The 10,885-nt window shown below is 34.4% G+C and overlaps 1 pseudogene; it reads right to left on the bottom strand.

Annotated features, from left to right (window-relative positions):
• Positions 1–10,885, bottom strand: part of LOC118800651 — a 132,742-nt pseudogene that overhangs the window by 26,721 nt on the left and 95,136 nt on the right.

Genomic DNA, 10,885 nt, shown 5'->3' with positions numbered 1-10,885 from the left:
GTTAATAATGAAGAGAATTTGGCCCACTGAAACAGAAAGTCATGGTTTAAGAGTTAAGTTCCTGCCTAAGAGTTCGTGACTGCTCGGGTGGGCTTAAAAAAGAGTAATATAAACGTTTCAGTTACACTTTGTTTATGACAATTTCTAAGAGTGGCAGTAATTGTGTTATATGTGGTTTTGGCCAAAAATAAAATTGGTTTTAAATTTTTTTCCAATTAAATGTTAAATCTCATATTTTCAGTGTAAGAATGAGCTAATTAACCACAAAGCCTTTTTTTTATTACATGATATTTTTATCCATCTTAACCAAGAGTACCAATAATTATTGAACTGACACTATGTGTATTTGTACTACTTGACACTATGTGCAATTTAACTACTTACTTAAGTTTCTCCAGTCTGTAGTGTGGATCCTCCAGTAAAGCACACAGCTGCTTCACTTTGAGGTTTCCTGGATCTGTCTTGCTCAAATTCAGCTCTCTCTGCAGTAAGGGGTTTTTATTCAGAATTTGATTAAGATATCTCAGTGCTTCCTCTGCATCATCACTTTTCAGCAGCCTGTAGAGAGAACAGTACAGATACTTAAAACTACATAATGAGAAAAGCTGGGGGTCTCCTGCTCTAGTCTTTGTGTCATTAATATCCACCACATTGTATCTGTTTTGACAAACTCTTACTTCAGCTTACTTCCTGCATAATATATGCATTTATTTTTAACCTTCAAAACTACTGAAAACTTTACTAGTTCCCAGTCTTGACTTTGCTAAATTACCCAGTACAGTTTATAGTATCAATGTCATTAAAAGTGACATTTCTGTGAGTAAAAGGACCTGCACAATTCTCATGAAATTTGATGTGGATGGGACATCTATTTATTAATCCTGTTTATGCACTACACTCTGAACACTACAGAACATGCATTGTGATGAAGATTCTGGACAACGTACACAACGCAGGTTTGCAAAATGTAGGTGTCTGGAGATTTTTTGGAAGTTTATTTGGAGCTGGAAAAATCATACACAAAACCATGATTTATTTAAAAAAAAAAAAAGATAAATTTGTCTGACGACAAACACATGGATCTTGCACACACACACTGCTTACACTAAACAAAAACATGGTATGAAGCAACTTATTTTGATTATGCCCCATCTCAAGACATTTTTCTTTTGACGTAAACTTGATAGTATGTGAAATCAGACTTGTCTTGGTCTTAGCCATTGGTCTTGCTAAATTTAGTCTCTGGTTCCCAACTAATGCTTAAAAGTATAAAACCTTTTGTTTTGTCTTGTTTTCATCTGTTACCAATGTACACTGACACTGACTCAAGCAACTAAAACTCAAAATCATTGCTTTTACTTGTGCTTGATTTAGTCAATTAGCACTGGCATTGTTTGAGCTCATTCAGAGCAGCCACTGAACGGTAAGAAACATATATTACCAGATTACCAATCTAGTGACACGCACATGGCTGGTCAAACATAGAGTTGAGAGACCGCTCCCCTGACATAAGGCCAGGCTCAGATGATACCAGTTCCCTCTGATTATTAAGGAGGAGCTCTGGGCCTCCCTCTGGTAGCCAAAGTCAGCCTAGCAGATTACCCAGCTCCAGGCCAGACCCTTGTAGCAGTTGGCTTCTCTTTTTATTTATTTATAGCCTGTATCCATAGTAATTGTCTATTAGAAATAATTTTATAAAAGAATTCCTTTTAGACTTTTGTAGTGAAGCCACTGAGCAAACCAACAATTGCTGGCTTACAGTTGTGCATAGAGATGCAGGAACCTAGACCATTATTAAATAAATAAATGAGATCCTGAGGGGTTGCTAGCTCTTGGACACAGCAGCAGTTAATTAACTGATTGTTTTTTAAAATTGTTTAAAATTAATCAGGATCTTTAACGCCTGACACTGCTAAATTATCTCTTTCCTTCAGCAACTGCTTCACTTAAGCTTGGAATTGGGTGTGCAGGTCTGGTAGTCACAAGGGAGAAGATGAAAAAGAAATATGTTGCATTTGAATGTGTACTTTAAATACAATTTGTCTGACTATAGGCAAATAAATTTCTCTGATCAAATGTTATACAATAGTGATAAGCAGTAAATTTAAGTGTTGAATTGTAGCCTATTATAATTACTCTATTGTCTATGTGCAATGAACTGGTGCCTGCACAGACTTAAACTGGTACCTACACAGATTTAAACTATTTATACATATCATTAATATATATTGTCGATATATCGTCATTATATGTTACAAACAGTAGGCATTGATGTTCACGGGTTTCACTCTCATTTGCACTGTGAAATGCTTCCAACAATAGTCCCTGGTTTTTATAGATCTATAGTTCTCATTCCTTATTCTGATAGGCCTCTAACAGTGGTCAGTGACAGTTATGGTACCTGTGACAGTAACACTGATGCTAGTCAGTGACTAATTTATTACTCTGATAGGCTTCTAATAGTAGTCATTGTTTATCATTGGTTAATCAATCAAAGTACTTCTGTCCAATGACGGGCTGACTTGTTTTATTTTTTCTATATTCAACATTATATAGTAAGAAAACCTTGTATCTCCATTTTTGTCATTTTTCTTTTTTGGCATAATTTAAAGAGGCCTGTTGTCCTTTACATTGTTTGTAAATTTCATGAAGAATGGACCAAAATAAATGACCCAAAACTACTTGGAAAAAAGTCTGGTTCCATTGACTTACATTAAAAGTAAAGTAGGTTTTTTCTTTTTCCTGTAAAGTTATCCTTTTGGAAATGCAAGGTTTTCTTCCAACAACAGCGAATTGCTAAACCTTATTTTTATTTCTATTGCTCTTGTGTTATTGTTCTTCTATCTGGTGTCAACCAAAGAAAGATCTGTTCCCCTTTTGAATCTTGATTCCTCTCTTCAACTTTCTTCCTCTTGCTCTAAGGGAGATTTTCCTTGACTTACTCATTTGGGACTTAGACTTGTATTTGCTGTAGTGGCCATTGTAAAAAGATAAATATGTAATATATAATAATATAAATAAATTCTTAAGAAAAAATTGCACTTAAAGTACTTTGCTGTCTGATTTTTCAGGACATTTGTCCAGTTGCATTTGGAGCATATAACTGTCTCCGTCAAGAATATATTTGTTAAAAAGGTTTTTAATATTTTTTTTCTTTTATGTCTGCTGTTCAGACATGTTGGAGACATTCTCCTTGGCTTCCTTTGTATGGCAGTTATTTATAATTAATTTGTGAAGATTATAGCAATGGTATACTAATTGTCAAGAGCATGCAAACACACCAAACAGTCAGTATTCATTAACATACATTGTACTAACAAATTTTGTGTTTGCATGGCATGCATAAATCTGGCATACGGCTTATTTTACTCATAATATGCTCATGTGTTTGTGAAGGTTTCCTGAATAGGCTCATTAACTAAGATAAACATGCTGAATTGATCACCTACTTTTACAGTTTTAAAGTAGTTTTACAGTGACTTCTTCAATAACGTTTAACCCTACAGCCTATTGAAGCAGTCTTTTAGCTTGTTAGCATGCTGCCAATTCTGTTTCAATGTTATTATAGTGACATCATAGTATTTTATTCCAATATTTAAATATATTAAGACACTTCTAAAAACTTCCAGGTAACAGCTGAGTAAATATTTCAGAAATAAGTGGCAAATGTAGAATTATGGTAAATATGCCCTTCTGAATTAATTAATGAAAAGTTTTAATTTCTCACCTCAGTTTTTTCCTTGAACTCACAAATACATCAGTGATCAGTTCCACTCCTTTCTCTCCAGGATTGTTCCCACTGAGATTCAGCTCTTCCAGGTATGATGATGATTTCACAGCTGAAGCCAGGGCAGCATATCCTTCCTCTGTTACACCGCAGGATGCAAAACTAGAAAGAGAACATATGTTGGAAGTTTGATGCATGATATTTATTAATCATCCTCAGCAAATTTTATGTGAACAATATGAGTAATAATAATAATTTACAATACTATGAGTGGCAAAATATATAGACATAATATTAAGTTAAATTTTCATTTTTCTATTTAGAAATAACTTACACATTTATAATAATCAAAATACATTAAACTACTTACTTAAGTTTCTGAATTTTGCAGTGTGAATCCTGCAGTAGATCAGAGATCTTTTTAATTTCAGAAACTCCATATTTTTTCCCACTCAGATCCAGCTCTTTTAGCAGTAAGGGATTTATTCCCAGAACTTTAGTCAGAGAATCACAGACTTCCTCTGCTGCAGAACTTTTCAACAACCTGCACAGACAGATTAAAAAAACTCTTCCATCTTTATTTTCAACAATGTAGGTAATTCCAAGCCCAGTTTACATGCTGCAGTGACATAGCGTTTAAGAGCTTAAAAGATGCTGATGACTGAATATGATAATTTCAAACTACTATTTTTACTAACTACTACATTTAACTACTGAAGGAAGCAAGGGGTGGGCAAATCCACAAATTCACAGTGATAAAAATAAACCATCTGTCACATAATCTATATTTAGAGCACTAAACTATTGATTTATTTTAAATACAAATATAGCTTTTGATCAAAAGTCATACTATGGCATGCCTCAACCACGTATTTTTCCTGCAATCTGTTCTGAGTACTGTAATGCTGAGACTGATATTTGTAATTTGCAGAAACACATTTTACATATATTAAAGTTGATAAAACCGATTTAGTTTAGGGAAGGTATGCCAAACCTTTTTAAATTTGTTTGTGAATAAAGTACATTATGAAACAGAATAAAACTGCAGAAATTACTGTAACATTCCTATTAGAGTCTAACCCCTTGTCCTAACACTTTGTTCTAACAGCAAGTGCAGTCAGTGAGCAACAACGACAAAACAAAGCTAAGAGTTAAGAGAGCTAGTGTGTTATGTTTTTGACAAACGCCTTCTTTTTATTTTTCTCATTACATTGCAGTGATATTCCACTTCAATAAAAATGGATGAGGTGAAACTAATCTAAAAGAACAAAAGAAGGGGGATGTATGACCTTTAACTCTGCCTCTAACTCTAATGCCTTATAATAAGGAAATACACTGTGAAAAAAGTTGGTTTGTCTGTCCAACCTTAAAAAATAACTTAATATGGTAACAACCAATTTAACTGTTTATGTTAACCTCAAATAAATACTCTAAATGAAGCCATCTAAAGAAAAGTAAACAGGTTAGATGAACAGAAGCAATATTTTACATCAGACTTAACCTCAAACACTTCAACTCAACTTCTGCCCTATTCCAAGTTGTTATTTTATATTTAGCTCCAAAATTTTGCTGAGTTAGCCAAGTCATTAATGCTGTTAAGACAAGGAGTAATACATTTTGATGATTACTATAGCTTACTACAGGATGCTACACAAGAATTACAGATTACTATGAAACAGCACAACAAGAATATCATACAGAATATACATGCGTAGGTAGTATTTTGGTTTGCTATACAACAAAAGTACAGGAATTTGTATCAAAAACTGAGTTTAGATATCTTTAATTTTTTTTGTAAGAGTGACAGTTAGCTCTGATGCCATATTTTGGCATATTTGTTAATCAATTTTTTTGTCCTTTCTCTCTGGGATATTCATCACTACTGTCAGTCTTGTCATTAACCAAGGCAGATTCACTTCTCATGTTTTTGCCACATCTCAAAATGTTTACCTCAGTATCTTCAGTTTACACTTTGGACCTTTTTGTAAATCAATGAGCATCTTCACTCCTGTGTCTCCAGGATCGTTCCCTCTGAGATCCACCTCTATCAGGTGTGATGATTTTAGAGCTGAAGCCAGAGCAGCATATCCTTCCTGTCTTATACAACAGTCTGAAAGACTAGAGAGATGAGAGAAATGCAGTGAACAACTTAAGTTGAGAATTGGCTTTATTCCATATTTAGATTTACTATAACACTAACTTTAGTTTTTCAAGTTTGCAGTTTGAATTTTTTAGGAGATCTGAAATCTGCTTCACTCCAGAGTTTCCTAGTTTATTCTCACTCAGATCCAGCTCTATCAGGTGTGAAGGACTAGAACAAAGAGCTGATGATAGAGCAGCACAGCCTTCCTCTGCAATGCTGCACTTATTCAGCCTGTAAAAAGAGCATGAAGCATGTTAAATTATTTAAATGATCTACAAAAACAAACTGCATTTATTTAAACTTTATACAATTTGTATGGACTTCCTTATTAGAATATGCTACTAATAAAATAGAATAACAGTAACAAAGTTTAAAAAAAAAACAGCTACAATAAAAAAATTATATGTCATAGTGGGTCAAACCCTGTAACATTCAAGAAAGATTTGTGTTAATCAGATATCACACTACAGGAATATTTCTGTTTTCTGACAAAATTAAGACAAGTCAAACACTTTACTTAAGTCGCTTCAGTATGCAGTGTGAATCCTTTAGTAGATCAGAGATCTGTTTCAGTTCTGAGTCGCCCTTTATTTTCCCACTTAGATCCAGCTCTCTCAGCAGTAGGGGGTTTTTTCCTAGAACTTTAGTCAAAGAAGCACAGACTTCCTCTGTGGCAGAACTGTTCAACAACCTGCAAACAAAGGAAAAAAAACATTTATATCTTAGCATTTTTTCAGTCCTTCATACTGGTCAGATTAGCTCAAAGAAAATATGAAATCTAACTTTTAAATAAAAAAAACAATAAAAACTATTTTCTGTTTCTTCTGAATAATACACCTTAAGATGAACTAAGCCATAATCCTGGAGAACAAGATGTTAAGTGCTGAGCAGAGGTGACTTTAATTTCATTTGTATGCCCTTGGTTATTAGCTGTGATTTTTCTCTGAAGAACTCCTGACAAGACCTTCTCTGCCCCAACTATTCTTAAAATACCAATCAAGACATAAGACACAATATTTCAGCTCTTCTTCAGTGTATGTGCAACTGGAAAATAGTATGTACAGCCCAACCTCATTAAAGATTACAGCTGGCCGAAGGTCAGCCATTCATTCTACCATAAGGATTGTTTTTGTATCTCTGTTTTTATTCTTCTGTTTTGTGTTATTGTTTTCCAAAACATCATTACAATGAATAGCTGTTCATTTGATTAACTCCACTAGACAATGCCATGATTTGATCCCCTCTCTAGTCTTGCTCGTCCTCCAAACTGAAATACCCAAAGCGTAACAACACTAACTCTGCTGTAAAGGGCCTGTACTTTAATAAAATCAATTATTCATTATTAAGTTACAGCTGCATGTTCAAACAGTACTAGATTGTAAACACCTACCATGATCACTTGCTTTTAGAAAGCATTGTTTTTACAAACAATGGAGCAAACAATAAATGCTTGATGACATAATAAAGTAGCAAAAATTAACTGCTTAAACAGTGATAAAAGGAAAGGTTTAACACACCTCAGTGTCTTCAGTTTACTGTTTGGGTCCTCTAGTAGCTCAGTGATCAGCTTCACTCCTTTATCTCCAGGATTGTTCCCTCTGAGATCCAGCTCTGTCAGGTGTGATGAGGGGTTTGATTTCAGAGCTGATGCCAGAGCAGCATATCCCTCCCCTGAGATGCAGCAACCACAGAGACTGAAAGTTCAAAGATGAAATATTACTTATTAGAGGACTGTATGAATTTTTCCTTCATTTCTCTACCCACACAAAATGAGAGCCACTACAGTGTTATTTGCAAGGACTAGCAATGAAGTTTTGTATACACCAGCCAGTATACATGAAACCATGGCATTATGGTAAACTTCAAAGCCTCATTTGCCAGGTCAGGATTTTGTACTGCGCTATATTTATTAATTTATTGCACAAGCATTCTCAGTAGGCAATGTATTATGCATACCTAATGGTGGTACTTAACAAGCTACCATGCATTTTACAGTCAATTTGTAATCCATACTTTTTTCTTACATTTTTCTTACATTTAATAACAATTATTTACTCACTCAAACATTCATTAAATACATTCATTAATAAGTAATGAGTAATGAAATGGGGAAAAAACTCAGTGATGTTTAGTTTATACTTCATGATATGCTAATAAGTTACAATTTATTCATGCAATAAACAGCACTGCAATACTAAACACATGGTAGGTCTTACTAAGAGAAATTTAAATTAGATTCATTATTGTTCAAAGTCTTTATGTAAAGTATTCATAAAGATACAAAATCAATGCAAATTACAATAACTGTTTGTACATGATACATTTCTGTACTGTTCATAAAATGTGCTGTAACATTACAGTAAATGTTTTGTTCATCTCTTCTGCAATATGAGAACCAGGAGCTGTCATTGTTTTTCTGAAGTCTTATGGAAGATGCTAATAACTCTGTATCCAGCTGAGGATAGTACTTATTTCAGCCATTCACAATCCTTTCTAATTATATTTGTGATATGTTTCAAAGTACAATTATGTTCTCTGTAGAAAGTTACATGTACATACAATACATTTGTTCAGCAGATGCTCTTATCCAATGCGAATTGTGGGTGAAACTGGTAGGTGACTTTTGTTAGTAGTCCTGCTCAAGGACTCTTAATGGCAAAGCATGGTGTGGTGGCCTAGGTAGGGAATCAAACCCAAGTTTGCTGCACTGAGGGAAATATACCCACTGCACCACACCAGGTTATGCATGTTATTTTATACATTTTTGTGTCAGTGAGTGTTCATGTACATTTACATTTAATTTTCTATGCTAGAGAATACTACAACCATGTTTCCAAAAATGTGATGCTGTGCAAAATGTAATGAAAAACAGAATACAATTAATTATATTCGATGGCAGCAACACATGAATGTCAAAGATACACACCATTCACTTTCCAAGGGGAAAATTTGTTTTTCATAAAAACATTTTCATAAATAAAGACACTTTCACCCCAGTGAGAGTGCTTGTATTATCAGCTAATAATGACATTTTCCAAAGACACCCACAATACATACTATATTCTTAATAACACTTTTCAATAATTTCATAGTTGAATCTACTACTCTAAAAGAGAACCCCTTTGTGTAGACAGCATTACTCACTTCAGTTTCTCCAGTTTACAGTGAGGATTCTTCAGTAGATTGCAGAGCTTCTGCAATCCAGATTCATCTAGTTTATTCTTATTCAGATCCAGCTCTCTCAGGTGTGAAGGGTGTACAATCAGAGCAGAAACCAAAGCAGCACAGTCTTCACTTTTAAGACTGTCTGATTTATACAGCCTGCAGAAGTAGACAAACATCAGCGTAGCTAAAAGTAACAATGAAATTATACAGTTATTAAAATAATGAAAAAACATTTTTTTTACTTACATTTTTTCTTCATATATTTATGCACACAACACTAATATTCCTTTTATTTAGTGATATGTTTAACTCAATACAACAGACAAGCTACTATCCTGCCATTTAGGTTCATTTTAAATTTAATTAACTGTGACAAAGTGTAATGGTTCAAAATTCCCTCAAACTCCATTTAATACAAAGTAGTAGCCTAAATATGCTCTGATACCAATGTCAGTCCTGTCACCAAAGAGCATAAATACTTCAGTCACCTTATTTCAGGATCATACCAGAAACACTTTCCTTTCTGCCCTGATTTGGTGCAGTTTCTGTATTTTAACAGTCATCTCCTGGCATCATCTTTAGATCAAGGTCTCACAATGACTACTGTTATTGTTATCCCCCTGGTCTCACTCAATCACCTCCTCCACACTCAGAGCAGGACACGTAATAGGCATGGCTCCTTCTTTAAAGTTGTTGTTGTTTACTTTCAGCAGGCATTTTTTTCTTCATTTACTCACACAGCACTGTTTGTTGTTTCTATTATATTATCAGGACTTTTTGTATGCAAGTGTATCCATAGCTACTGTTTTGCATTGTTAGTAGACAGTAAAATTGACCAAAAAGGTCAGTGTGTGAACTGGGACAGTATGTGAACTGCTAATAAAAAACAGAAAGCAGTGACTAGTACATTCTGTCTTACCTGTATTACATTGAAAACAGTACAAAAACATATTGTTGATTTTACCTTAAGAATTAAGTGTACACTCATTCTAAAATAGATGTTTGCAACACTGTGTTACATCATCTTTAATTTTCACAACACTGAATAATCATTTAGGGACTAAAGACAAAAACTGGTCAAGTTTTGAAAGCAGAAAATCTTTTGCCATTCTCCTGTTATACAAGTCTTCAGCTGTGCAACTGTACAGGGCCTTTATTATTGTATTTCAATCTTAATAACTGTAGAAGACACAAAGTATTCATGGGTTTTTTATTTTAAGTTTAAATTTTCAGTTGAAATCCTTAAACAAGGACTTAAAAATTGAGCTTATAGTGGTTTGTTTCATTTGTGGACTTCTTAACAGCTACCGGGAGTAACTCTACTTCAGAGCTTGCTTTGGAGCTGAGGATTTTTTTATTTTTTTGAAAACCTGCATCTTGCAGCGGAGATTACTACAGACTGAAATCAGCTGCCTGTGTGTGTTCAGCCTTGTGTTCAGTCTCATCGTGCAGTAAGGAGCAGAGAAAGCATATTTCCCTTGCTTTCTCAAAGAAGAGACTGTAGCAGCCTTAAAAGTCCAGTATAAAATCAGCAAGACTGTAATAAGCAGCACTGGTGTGATCCACCATTATTCTAAATGTACTGCCCTGGAAAAGCATTACTATTTCACTGCAAATTCAGTGAGTTCTCTTCTGTTTTTTGGAATGAGCTCAGCGATTTTTCAGGTTTTGGGAGCATTTTTGAAGTTGTAATGGATTGTTTATTGTTCCATGGACACTGTACAGGGTTTGTGTTTCATTCTGAAGTACTGAGGAGTATTGAGTGCTTCCAGAAATTCTGCAGGTGGCTACTTGGGACTGAAGTGGTAGGGAGTTGCAGTGGGCACTATTTTCTGCGAATGTATTGCATG

Source organism: Colossoma macropomum, unplaced genomic scaffold, assembly GCF_904425465.1.
Source record: "Colossoma macropomum unplaced genomic scaffold, Colossoma_macropomum, whole genome shotgun sequence".
NCBI lineage: Eukaryota > Metazoa > Chordata > Actinopteri > Characiformes > Serrasalmidae > Colossoma > Colossoma macropomum.
The sequence above is the reverse complement of the archived record's forward strand: the minus strand, read 5'-3'. Positions and strand labels throughout refer to the sequence as shown.